General features: G+C 40.7%; 1 long non-coding RNA gene across 2 annotated transcripts; it reads left to right on the plus strand.

Moving 5' to 3' along the window:
- Window positions 1-289: 289 nt before the first annotated feature.
- LOC139986388 (uncharacterized) lies at window positions 290-12,728 on the plus strand. Of its 2 annotated transcripts, XR_011799635.1 has the most exons (5): window positions 290-919; window positions 10,408-10,821; window positions 10,944-11,044; window positions 11,912-12,014; window positions 12,284-12,728. It is a non-coding gene; the product is annotated as an uncharacterized lncRNA (long non-coding RNA). The 2 variants fall into 2 exon arrangements; XR_011799634.1 differs by lacking the exon at window positions 290-919 and having other exon boundaries at window positions 9,723-10,821.
- Window positions 12,729-14,008: the final 1,280 nt, after the last annotated feature.

The following is a 14,008-nucleotide window of genomic DNA, read 5'->3' on the forward strand; positions in this document are numbered from 1 at the left end:
CCAGTCGAACGAGGAAAAAGATGACGATCTCCAGGGACCTACTTCAATTACGTTTTACAGTTGAATAGAACGCAGGTGAAGGCAATAAACAATCGAACGTAACGAGAATCGAAGGTCTCAAGCAAATTGCACATCACTTTCCTGCATCTATTTTCGCTTATCGGTCTTTCGAAGAAGAGGAAAACTTCTAAGCATCGGTTTTTATAATTTGGTCACGTTCCAAGTATGTAGCTTCTATATTTATCGACCTATCGTATAGTTAATTTAAACAACTTATCTAATGTGGTATCTTCTTCAAATAAATTTTAAGTACAACAAATAAACACTGTATAGTTACGAAGACGAGAGTACATCTCAGAAATTATCAGTTAGGTGTATTCTTTACGTACTCGGATTATTTTGTGATAAACAGTAAATTCCACTCGGCAGAGAACGCTCGTAAATCTCGAAAAGAATCTAGTCTCATTGGTCGTGTTTCAATTCGGATCCCGAATAAGATACTTAAAAGGTAATTGATATTCTACGCAGGTCGAGTTATTCGAAAAATGCCGAATTTATAATTTTCGTCGTTCTACCAAACATCGCCTCTTCCGACTTCACCTAATTGGGAGGCAACGAAGTCGCGCGGATCATTAATTAATCCCACGTGAATGTGATGTGCGGCTTTTTCGAAATTGAAAACCTGTTTCCTTTACGTCGTTTATCATCCGCCTCCTGATGACGCTCTAATGATGCGTAGCGTAAAAAAAATACAAGCAGCCTGAACGTGTCTACGTCGGATACATTCTCTCGCCTAAACTTATTTATCTGACGCGAGCGTACAATTTTCTTTGCTATAAGTAGCTATCGAGTTATGGCACTGTTCTTGATTGACTTTCTTTCGGAACGATCACAATCTTTTGAAGAAATCATCTAACGTGTAAGTGATATATCCTATACATTCGATAAGATTGAGAGTTCAAATAAAGTAAAAACGAGGATATTTCCAGAAATATATAGAAATATTCTGGTGTATTTTAAATATTTCAACGCGTCAAGCCTAAATTAATTAGAGTTCCTGTGTGAAAAGAAATTTTTCCAAGATCGAGTCGACGTCAGACGAAGCCAGGAGAAAGCAAAGAGGCACGTCTAATCTGGCGCGCGTTCACGGTCACGGAGTTCTAAGCCGTGGATGAAAAGAGCTTTTTAGCCGGCTATTCAGTCGGTTCAGCGACGGTACGCGAATGAAGAAAAAAAAAAAAAAGAGAATACGCAAATTGAAGGGGCACCGGCGAGCATAGATACCTACGTGCGCGCGGATCCTCATCAGTCGTGTCTAGCCACGCCGTGGAGCGATGCCATAGGATGTTTTATTAGCATTTCCTAGAATCTCTATTTACAACTTCGGCCCGGATGCCTCGAAACCAGCTTGGATTCAGCGGAAAACCAGATTTCTCGCGAGTTGACTTTCCGCGAGGCGAATCCCGAGTTTGTTGAAACGATGAATAAGTGGTTTCGGGGTCTACGAAGATATTGATGGATGATGGATGGGGCATTCGCGGGAAATTGCAGTGATTTCATCGAAGATTGATTCGTGTCGCTTTATGCTTGGAGTCTGACGCGGTACATTTCGAATACAGTATAGCATAGCTTCGTTTATCCGAATCTCATGGGAAGCAAATATTTTACGTAATAAAAATCTATTCTACCCACCACCTACGATTTTTCGTTCATTCAATGAATTCAATCGACAGGAATTTGTTTAACAGGTTCGCTGCTATTAGAATACAGTTAGCTCGTCGATGGAATACTATACTCTTTTCATCAAATACGTCCTTATCTTGAATAATCATGATTATTCTAATACAATTTCCACTATTTCGTTTAATTTTCTAGTAAATTTTATCGAAACGCACGCAAAGTAGTATCAGATAATCGAACGCTGACTAAAATTGTATTACAACGAAGAGCTCGGCGTCAAAGAAGATCGAAAACTTATCTCGCAAATTATATTCTAAATTCCAAGTACAATTCTTACAGTACACATGTGATCTAAATTGCTCGAAACAAATTGCTAAAATCACTACATTAGAAATGGCGTGATGCGCAGGGGAATGCGTATGGGTGCTAGACGAAGATATGGATATTTTAAGATATTTTTATAAGCCAAGAGAAATTTCTAGACCGTGAAATTTAATAAATGCATTACAATATATATTATTAGATTAGAAATAGAAAAATGTTTCCCCGTGACATTTCACAATTTCTGAGATCCCGAGTTAAAATATCGAAATGAGGGAAGATGAGGAAGATTTCGGAAAAAGAATTTTTTCCGAGAAACTATCTACATAACGGAATTGGAGCGTCGAAACCGTGAAACGACACCTGAAATGCAAACTGATGGGGGAATTTTCCACGGAATCTAATTGACGAAGCGGGACAGGAATTATCGCGTTTATGCGAGGGCCTCGTCGAATACGAATGTTCGAATTACGGAAACGCGGCCCCTATGTGCCCTCTTCGATAGGTGGCCTCGTGTTTATGAATGAGATACATTATGCATGTATCAAGTGATGCGATTTATGTACGATATCGTCGCCGACCACCTCTCACTGACAATGAAACGAAAAATCTACAAGTTCTTCAACCTACGTCGTGAAAGTTGCCGTAAAGAAAAATGATAAAATTACTTTTTTATCTCGTATACTTTTTTCCACTTGTTTCATCAGCTGAAATCACATGATCGTTGCTTAACAGTCAACGCTAGAGTTACCAAACTTATCAAAAAGACAGATTTCGGATTAAAATTAATTTCAATGTTAATTACAATTATCTATGTCCAGTACATCGCTCATCGATATTTCTGCTGTTAACGAAATTTAATTTAAGGGCCATAAGCTTTCCAATTACAAGAGAAATAAAATATTTATTTGTTATTTGTTTTACGTCGTCTATTTCGTTGATCTTTGTTCGTGCAATTCATCAAACTAATGGCATCTTTGAAGAGAAGCTACGCAAGAAACTTTTCACTTCGGAATGACTCACTTGTTACAACGACATGGAACTCGTCGTTCCAACGAGCAAGTGTTTTGCTTGGTGGAATACCAGTGGAAATCAGGCCGAAAAATTGTCGGCCGGGCTACAAGGGGAGCATTGAAGGAAGAACGGCACGAAAGGAAGCAACAAGGGGGAAAGCTAATAACCGCGGAGGATCCAGGCCTGTGATTAATGCCCCTCTAAACGACACATCGCGTCTCGATTGCAGATGTAATCGCTAGCAAACCGGATGTAACGGGCCTCCGTGGCTGCAGCTTTGGTACATCGATCGATTCGAAAATGCAGGCACGTGCAATTGTACGCGCTTTGCAAACGTAACGTAACGATTGGTGGTGAACGCGTGGGTCGTAGGTGAACGCACGGGCTTTGCGCAACGATTATCTACCGATTTTTCACAAGAAACCGACGAAAGAACTCGTTCGACGAATATCGAGACCGTGAACCTCTTTCTGGCCTTTCTGGCATGCGCCAACAGGCCTCGTATAATACGATTAGTCGGTCATTCGCTGAATTATCGATTCTGGTCGAGTACCTATTTGCTTGCAATAGAGATCTTAGATGGCCATCTGAAAGCATATTAACCACACTTAACGCAATTAGGCCTCGATAAACGAAGAAACTAAAGGAGAATAGAAAATACCTCCAAGTTATACGAGTCACTCAGAAGCTATACCGATCAACTCTATAAATTACGAAAGAGGAAAAAGTGATGAAGTTATTTCTCATCGTTCGAAATAAAAATAATTTGAAATATAGGTAGTGGGACAAATAGGTGAACTTCAATTATACGAACCGCTTGCTCTGCAATAACATCAAATGAGCGAATTTCTGCCGTACGAAAACAATATGAAGATTGATCGCGTTGCAACGTGGCCATTATACAGAACCATCAAAGACCCTCGAAAACGAATCATTTGTTTGACGAACCTGAAGAGACAATTTCTGAGCATCGTTGTGGCAACGGTCGAGCAGCATGGAGGAGTTCGTACGTCGACCGGAGCTCGGTGACCTTAATAACCTCGTTGCCTGTTCCCGACGATCAATTAATTACCGCCTAATTGGCGTTAAAGCGCCGGTATCGTCGCGATAAACCTGTAACGCTGTAAGCGACCGGCTACGTTGTTCCCCATCGCCGTTAACGAAAACCATCAGCGTCCAGTTCTCTCATTCGCTGTGAAACAAAATAACGTCCTATATCTTCAAGGATTCAATAGCGCAAAGATAAAAAAGGAATATTCGAATTTTCGGTCAAATTTTCTAGAAAAATCCTCCATCGAGAATAAATTTTCTAAGAGAAATCATAAAAAGAATGCTGTTGATCGTGATTGGCTAACAGCGTGACATCCTAACTTCTCCACTACTCTCGCTTTCTGATCATGGAGAGATCACTTTTACTCGGACGAAAATCTGTGACTTGATCAAGCAGGAATGCTCATTCATATTTTCATGACAACTAAAAGAAATTAAAGAAATTTTTTTCTTTTGGGTATTTTATATATTTTGGCATGCTGTGTGCATTCCATAGGTAATTGCATCTTTAAATTTTCCACAAGTGCATAAAAATCAGCATTGAACCGATCATCGATAAGGACAATTTTCCACCGCCAAAGGGACAAATATTTTATTAGAAGATAGCAAAGAGACAATTTATGGGGACGAAGGAACCACTATAACTTCCCTTCGAGTTAACGACGATCCGATTCTGCCCCCGAAAAGAGAAGCGGTTCTCCCTTTCGTGTTCCCGCGGGCAACGCGGCGCGCGGCCACGCGGTCTCATTGCCAAATATGGCTGGCCGCGGTATTCTTAGCACTGCTCGAGCCCGAACGACACTCGCCGGAGCCGGCCGAGCGGACTGCTTCGTTCCTCTCCGCGAACGCGGAGACGACACGACCGCCTCGGGTGAGAACCGATGCGATAGAACTCCAAGACGAAGCATAAACGAGTCGGATAGAGCCACGAGGAGGGAAGATACGGAGGCAAGTGGGACGATAAGGAGCATCGTGGCTGAACGAAAAACGCGAAATAAACGATTGCGTACTGGAGTAACTCGGGAGAGATGACAGTTATCCGACTGCAACTGGGGATTGGAAGGATAACAGGTTGGATAAGAGAGGTTTATGCACCACGTTGGCTACCGATCATTTCTGAAACGATTATAGTGCCCGATGCACGGAGAAACCGAATTCTGAACGTGTTTTCATATTCCATTGCGATATCTAATTCTCATTGAGATCGTCTGGAATCGAGATACGAAGTGAAGACCACAGTTACGAGAAGAATAAGGAGGAAACAAAGTACATTTTCCACGTAATTTCATGTTATATAGAAAATCAGCAACATACGATAGTATTCGAGCTATGACACAAATAGTCTTCAAGAGAAGCGCTTGCTAGGTTAAGGAACGATTTCCCGTGTGTACTTCGAACTTAGTATTCGAGCAAATAAACCCGTGAATCGGTCAATTTCATCGGAATCGTTCCAAAGAAGGACGAGAGAAAGGAGTCGAGTGTGACGATGGAAAAGGGCCAATATTTTCTTTCCCAACCGCCCCACGATAAATCAATATTTTAATCGAGCGCCCGGGGAAGCCACTTCCCGTTTGTGTTTTCTATAGTCCGACTTTTCCGCCAGGAAAACGGAGCTACGGAATTCTTCGAGCGCTAAATGCGATATTTCGTATAAACGACTGCCGATCAACGTTATTTTGGCAGTGGAAGATTAAGAAGAAAGAAAATTCATGCTTGTGAAACGATACGCAACCCGACCCGGCAAACATCTAATTCAGATACGTCGAGCAATATTTAATAACGCTCGGACATAGACGAGCTGCTGAAGAGACGCCAGGAATCGTTGTTATTTTCGGATCTGTATGCTGTGTTGCAGCGTCCACTTGCAAGTGGATTCATCGAATTGCACCGTTTTCTTTGCATCCAAGAAAATTGTCGATCGATCTCTGGATCGTCGGATACTCGCCACGAGACCCGGATACGGACACGTTTAGGTTCGTTTGTTCGACAGCCGGTGACCACCTAACTAAAGTTCAAAGGATACCTTTCGTCGTCTACAGGGTTGGCGCGCCCACCTTCCGATTTCTGGGTCAGGTCAGAAGGGTGTGGTGAATGCTTCGAGTGCTGATCACTCGATGATTTATCGAAACGAAGGCTGCAATTTCATTAGACACCGTAGACCTTCGCCGGTGATCACCGGTTACGCGACTTTCCGTGGGAAGGTGCAGCTTTTTCCCTCCAAGGCTACGTCAACCTTTGTCTACAATTTCCTGAACCGTTTTCGTCCATCGATCCTCGCAGAAACTTTGAAATATCTTCCAACGAAACACCATTGATAGAAATATAACTTTTCGGATGGTTTAATAAAAAAGACATGAGGTATTAAATTTTGAATTTCACGAAAAACAAATACATTTATCGTTTATTAAAATAAAATATCGTATATATGTTGAAAATAAAATATCTTCGGCTCTTAAATACTTCTTATTTTAAACATCACCTACAACATGACAAATCGCAGTTGTTCATTAAAACGTTACGACTCTGACTTTTCGTTCCTCTCGATTCCTACGCGCCTTCCTTCGGTAATACGGCCGGCATTTCTAACTCTTCGCACGTCCTTGTCGCTCTTACACGCGTCATAACTCGCGCGTTCTCGTGAATGAATTTCTATAACTCTATCGAATATGTGTCCAGCGTCGCAAAACCGAACGTACCGCGAATGCAAAACGCTCGAAAGTAACCTAGTCGAACTTCGTTAATCTGGGTCAAACGTTTGTCAAAATTCATCCGTACTTTTCATCATCTTAAAAATCTCTTGATCGTTCGAGCGTTACAGGATCGTGAATGAAAAGAGCTCCGGATTGTTTTGTCTTTTGACGAAGATTAAAGAACAAAATGGACAAACCCAGGGAAGAGTGAACACAAGGGTGAAGAAGCAAACGAACTTGCGCAAAAATAAATGAAGGAAAAAACCGGTGACCGTACAGAAGAGAGAACGAGGAAGCGAAACAAGCGTAGGTCGATAGAAGTGCTAAGATAGGAGCAAGGTGTAAGGTAGCAGGTTGTCAGGGCAAGGGAAAGAGAGAAGGAAAAGAGGAAAGAAGATTGGAGGAAGCGAGAAGACCGGGCCACATAAACGGCAGTGAGAGTGAATGGATCGATGAGACCGTCTCGACGCAGCGGGCGCCATCGCCAAAACATCGTCGGGCCAAAATGTCAGCGTTCATCGATCTTTGGGATTAACTGGTCCGTAATTTGCCAAATTGCAGTGTCATTGAGCGGCCCATGAGCTTCCTTAAATCGCTAAAAGCGGAGCTTCGTGTTCTTTGATGTTTACGCGAAAAACATTTTAAACTTGCGTCGAGCATTGAGTTGGAGAAATTTTTCGACTCTCAAACTCTAATTTCTTAGAAGAATCTGTTTATCCGGAAGGAAACAAGATAGGAACAAATTGAGAGGTGTATACACGAGAGAGAGATAGAAATTTTCTAACAGTACGATCGAACGTGTTGCGTCACCGATATAGAAACGAGTACATATTTCGTTGCACGTCTATCATGCATTGAAACGAAGACCTTAGAAGACGGTGTACTGTCAGCTGCCGCGATTATGAGCTATGCTTACTGCCAATTTATCTTGTGCCGTGATCACAATGCTATGCTTGCATACTCGAGGTCGTTGACCCAGCCGAGATACGATATTTCCATATGGTTTTTCATCGTTTCCATGCGTATTCGGCTACGCAAGATCAAACCACGTTCAATGTAACATCGCGCTTATAGACGAATATCTACGATCGTACTCTGTCCTAATTGCCATTGATTATTCAATGCTCGTTCTATAGAATTATTTATGGCCACGATAATTCGATTTGCTACATCAACTAATACCTTTTACGTGAATAAATTTGCAAACACTATCGATCATCCGTAAAAGTAGATTGTCTCGACGGAAGTTAAACGAGATCAGCCTTTGTCTTTACACTATAACGCCATTGTATCATGTTATAATACCTCTTTGTGTCTCATGTAGTCGCAAAGTGCCACGGGAAACGCATTACCAACGTATAATAGAATCCCTCGAATGCTGGCTCTGCGTTTTCCGCAATTAGCCAAACCATTAAAAAAAGTATTTAACGAGAGGCCAACGCACAAAGTGGCTGCCACAGAGAGATTTCGAAGCAAGAAAATCACCAGTCGAGGAATGGTTCTTGACGATTAGAGGCGAGTTTCTTGTCGGTAAGCTCGATTAAACCACTTCGTGTGACGACGACACAGTGGAGCCGTACACGCATGCAAAATAGCGCGAATCGTCGGACCTCTTTGATCTAGAAAGTCCATGGGAACTCGACCAGAACCGTTCACTTTCGCGATTTCTACGCCACAGAATCCCTCTCTCTCTCTATCTTTCCCTTTCTCTCTATCTCTACCCTTCTACCTACTCACGTGCAACTGAAAAATCACGGGGTGGCACAAAAGGTATACGGAATTCGGACCACGTGTACTACCATTACCTTCTAAAGAGGTCTTTTATAGTTTCTAATACACCTATTTTTTTTAAACTATTAACCCTTTCACAATGTAACAAGATCACGAGAAATTCAGAATGAATTTAGAAAATGACTATTTCTTTGACATCTTGACGTCATACGCAGAAAATATGTACATGTAATACTATCCACGACAGCTTAAGCTATATCATAAAAAAGGCATAGTAAAAGAATAAAGAACTCGAAGAATAGTTACGTATATCTTTGGCGTGAAGACTTCTTGCAGTTCTGCTATCGGATAAACAAAACTACTTTTAACTTCTTATAGAAAATAATAATAATAACCGTGACACGTATGACATTTGACATTTCAGGTCATATAGATGCGAGAATAATAGCAAGGTAAAACAAAGAATTACTCTACTTTACTTTTGTAAGAGGTTGCTGCCAATGAATCAAACAAGACACACCTGATATTGAAATAGCAAGACGGAGTCTTCACGATGACTCGAGGCGCAAAGATAACATTGTCCGACTAATTCCTCCTCGTTGGTCCGATGACATAATCGACCACCGTGTGCAATAGTGTGCATGCAAATCGTGGTAGTTTCTCGACGTTAACGCATGCCACTACCCACGGAAGCGCATAATTAATGCAGCGCGACTATTGCAAAATCAAGGAAAAAGGGTTAGCATCGAAGACGTGTAATTCGACGGGGAATGAACGCGCGTGATGTAACCGCCTGAAATGACCATAATCCCGTATTCGTCTTCCTTCGGTCGATTGCAAAAGAAACGCTCGATTCAGCCTGTGTACGATTATTTCTTCACCACAGAATCGTTCAAAAGCTTCGGGAAGTAAATAGCCAACGAATAAAACAACAAGGCTGGATTGTAAGGGATGTTCTCATCGAAAGGTACGTAAAAGAAGCTGGGAACATTGAGGTAGCCGAACAATGGTAACGAGGACGTTGGCTGCTATTCAAAAGACTCGTTTCTTCGTCGATCAGCTGATCGACGAGAAACTGGGACCTCTACGTTTAATTGCCAAAACTATACTAATCTTAATTATTATTTGTTTATCGATTAGTTAAATGTTACATCTCATCTTGATAGATTGTTGTCCGATTGTTCTTCATCAACAGCTTCTCTCGACGCTATTCTCTTTCTCTCGTCTCTTCCACATTTTGTAAAAGTTCTATGTTTTGTAAAAGGTATAGAAACTTCGCTGAATGTCTGTTTAACTAATATTTCCATAGTCTGCGGTATCTTTGAAAAGATCGCGAATATCTTTCGAAAATATAAAATAACTTATCGTTAGAGTTCGTGAAAGGCTGACGAATCTTCTTGGTGGATAAACTGTTTATGGCAACATCCTATGCAAATTTCTCTGTGAAAGCAGATCGCGCGAGCAAGATTTCGTGATGAGAGATCATCCATGGGTGCCATTCGAAATTAATAGTCAGTTTGGCGCGTATCTGACCTAAAAATTAGCGTAAATTTCGCGAAAGCGGCTTACACGTTCCAACCAGGCGTGCTCGCTCGTCGCTCTTGAGTAGCTCGCTCAGCGTTTTCGCGACTTGAGTGGCCACACGAGCCTTTCAGACACGAACTTTCAGAGAGCAGACGAGGAGCGGGGTTGAGTTGGGAAAAAGGAAAAAAATAGATTCCATGCGAAGAGAATCAGTGGGAAAAAGTCGCTCGTAAGAGGGATTCCTTAACCACCCTTGATTTCCATCCACTTCTGGCTAATTGACTCGACTCCAGACCGCTTTCAGCCTCGAATTACTTCGAGCATAAAGGAAACGAGCTTTCCAAATTTCTCAGACGCTCTTCAGTCATATTTCTTTTCTTTTTTTGCTTATCGATAGACGGATCAAACTCGAGGACAAAATCGGAAATTAAATTGTTTTCTCGTTTAATCTCCACCAAAAGAAAAAAAACAAGGAAAACCCGATCGAGAAATGAAAAGGAATTTTTCAATGGTAGAAGCCAAGTATTTACGTGGTGATTTTATCAAGACCAAACAGAAAGCTTCGACTATAGGCGCACAGGATAGCCGAAGCGTTGTGCATGAACGCTTCAGCAACGAAGAATTCGCGAATCTGGGACAGTTTGATCGATAATGGCGTAAACCTGGCCGCGGCAATTCCAGGAATGGCAGCCTAATTGGATCCTCCTTAAATAAGTATTTCAATCTACCCGCAGCCCGCCGTTCTCTCAAGGCACGTCGCTCTTTTCGAGACGAACAGCCGTGCGAACGTTTTTTCGAATCCTTTCGAAAGGTGAAACTTTTTAAACCTACCAATTAAGCAATATGAACTAATTAAAAACAACGTTTTAAACTACAATATAATCCACTTATAAATTAATTAAAGAAACTTTTAAATACCCGTGGGTCGATCAGCTATGGAAACAAGAAGAGGATCACATGGAAACAAAAATTCGAGGATTTTCAAGAGACGAAGAGAAACTTCGTACAAAAGGATGGAAAATGACGGTGAAGATGTAAGTAGGTGGATATTAAAACTATTTAAAACAGAACAGAAAAATGACTAGTACCCTTTTGAAAAGTACCATAGGGTTTGTTTGCCCGGGTTCTATTTGGATTTCGCGAGCCACTCGTTCAAGGTCACACGTTGTCCGCAGCATTCATAGTGATGCACTAGCGTGCATTCTGCACCGACGAGAATCGATAAACCACGGCAAAGGGATTAAAACCTTCGCTATGTATCTCAGAATCAACAAATTTTCAACCTCGCAATTTTTGTATCGTTTTTATCATGTTTTTTATCTAAACATTTTCCAACGTCAAAACTAACCAACGTATTCATTTGAGATTAATGTCTGCTCGTTTGCTATTCAATCGTTTAATTTCTGTCGAGAAAATTTCGTCAGGTTTTTAAACATATTAATGGAGAATTTTACATGCAACTTCACGTCCCGTTCCAAACCATAAAAAGTTCCCAACTTTCTCCCTTTTTCTCCCCTTTCCAGTGACGCGCAACTACGCAACGTGGTTAAGCTACAAGAGCATGTAATTTACAGAAATAATTACCGTATCCCTCGAGGAAAGAGATAACTCAACCCCTGAATGATTCACTCCTATCAATTTATACAGTAAAGAATCCTCTCGCGGTTATTTGCGCTGTAAAATTGCTTTGAACTTGTTAATCCCCCATTAAAAGAATTGATGTAACTTAAAAATTCTAGAATTAAAAGAACGATTTCTTTTTTGGCTAAATTTCGTTTCGAAGCGCCAATAATTTTTTATTCACCCTCGTAATCTATATTCGAATACTACTCAAGTAGAACAAAAAAAATACAAGTATTGAACTGAGAGAACGAGCGGTCTGAAAAATATTTCTGTTTCAGAAGTTATATTGAACTCAGTGCAGAATGTTACTTTCACAAAACAGCGTTCACTTCGCGGACAAAGGAAGCTATGTTTGAGTTGTAGTTTTGAGTTAATTTACAGGTAAGTTAAGTTGAAATTTCAATTAGATTATCAAATTTCCCAAATTTGGATTACAGTTTTGTGTTAAATCTCAATTAAGTTAGGTTAAAACATTCAGTTAGGTTAGAGAATAGTTTAAACACAAAACTGTTAATTTTAGACACGTCTAGTCGATTAGGCACTATCATTAATAAAGATGTAGGAATCGATTAAAATTTTTTGATGACCTAAAATAAAGATAAATCTTTTCTCCAAACTTATAATGGGGGAAATGACCTTGAATGATTCAGAGATTTACACGGAGCTATTGAATAAGCACTAAGTAGTAGTTCCAGCGATCACGTGACGAACATTGCTCCGCGGCACGTGCACGTAACAACAAATCGGAAGAAGCAATGTTACGTCACCGATACACAATCGCGTCAGGTACGCAATCGCGAAATTGGTTTTGAGTAGCAAGAAGACAACGCTCAGCTGGAGTTACGTTACAAGAGAACGAAGAAGCCCTACGAACGAAAATTATCAAATGTTCATTACATGCGCGAGCCTCACGCGCGACTATCGGCCGAATTACAGACAATCCAGACTGCAACGATTAGAATCGCGCAAATAAGCTTCACAGATAAATCTGAAACGATCTAATTTTAGAACACAGTTTAACAACTCGCCGGAATGCTAATCCACACTATCAAATACACGGATGGGATTATAAAATTATCTGCGTGATCACCGTCACTCGATATCGTTTTCTTCTATTCTTTTTTTTTTCCTTCACTTCTTTATGGCGAGCGAAACGAAAACTTCGTTTTCAACCATGCTACAGAAACTACATACTACGAATTTTAACGACACCGTAAAAAGCGTTTATTTTAGGAATGCGATGTGAGGAACAAGTTAGCACCAGAGATGAGTGTATGATAATGTTGTTCGATGGAATATTAACATGGTTCAATCGACTGTCTGGTTGATTGCGTCGTAAAATCTCATAATACCGAAGCTTAATTTATAATATACCGGATGATAGCTAATTATAAATATCCGAAGATTTTATAAATGGCACTAGTTGTTAATGCTAATTTCTATGAACTTTTTTTTTTGATATCTATGCTAGGTAAAAGAATACGCATATACGTATACGGTCAACAAGAAAATGTAAAGATGAAGTAAACTGTACATACTTATGCCATGATGGACGGTGTGTCGCAATATTTTCTAAACATCGAGTGTCATATAAATATTGAATAACCATTCATAAAATAATTTTGAATTTCTGAATCACAATACGTGTTCGTAAATATGATGGTACACGCACGTACGCACGCTCCGATCCAGAGCACGATACCAATCAATAACATGCACGAATTAATGGTAAAACAAGGGATGAAATTGACAGGTGACATACCGTGGTTGTTTCTTCAGAGGAATTGACACTTTCTCGTAACAGTTTTCTTCAAATTCAGTCGGTCGTAATTGCAACACAAATGGGTGCACAAAATTTACCACTCGCATCACGCACGGATATCGTTTTTCCTCGGCATGTCTGCGACAAGTGTCTTCAACTTTATGCGGTGAATTGTAAAACGTGAAAATTAAGAACAGCGAAAACACCGCGAACCGGCTTACACAACCAACAACCGCACCTCTGAAGCTTGCAACAGCAAACTGGCCTGTCTCGTGCAGCAAACTTTCATGTTAGGGCGCAGCACGCGCTCCGATTGGTAGAGAGTTGGGCGGCTAAACCAATCGCGATCGATCGTTCACCGAACATTGACCCCCTCCTTCCTACTTATACATATCATAACACATATCTATTTGGCAGCACGTTCGAAACAGACAGCTAGAATACCATGTGTGAACACTGTAGATTCTGAACACGTGATTGATAGTAAACGTTAAATTCGATTAATTAAACGTCTCTTTTCAATCTTAATAAGTGCATGTACGGCTATAATTGATATAGAACTCAGAAAACACAGTACTACGATTAAGCGTACCAATTGAAAGCGCATGCGTCC

This window comes from Bombus fervidus, chromosome 4, assembly GCF_041682495.2.
Source record: "Bombus fervidus isolate BK054 chromosome 4, iyBomFerv1, whole genome shotgun sequence".
NCBI classification, from domain to species: domain Eukaryota; kingdom Metazoa; phylum Arthropoda; class Insecta; order Hymenoptera; family Apidae; genus Bombus; species Bombus fervidus.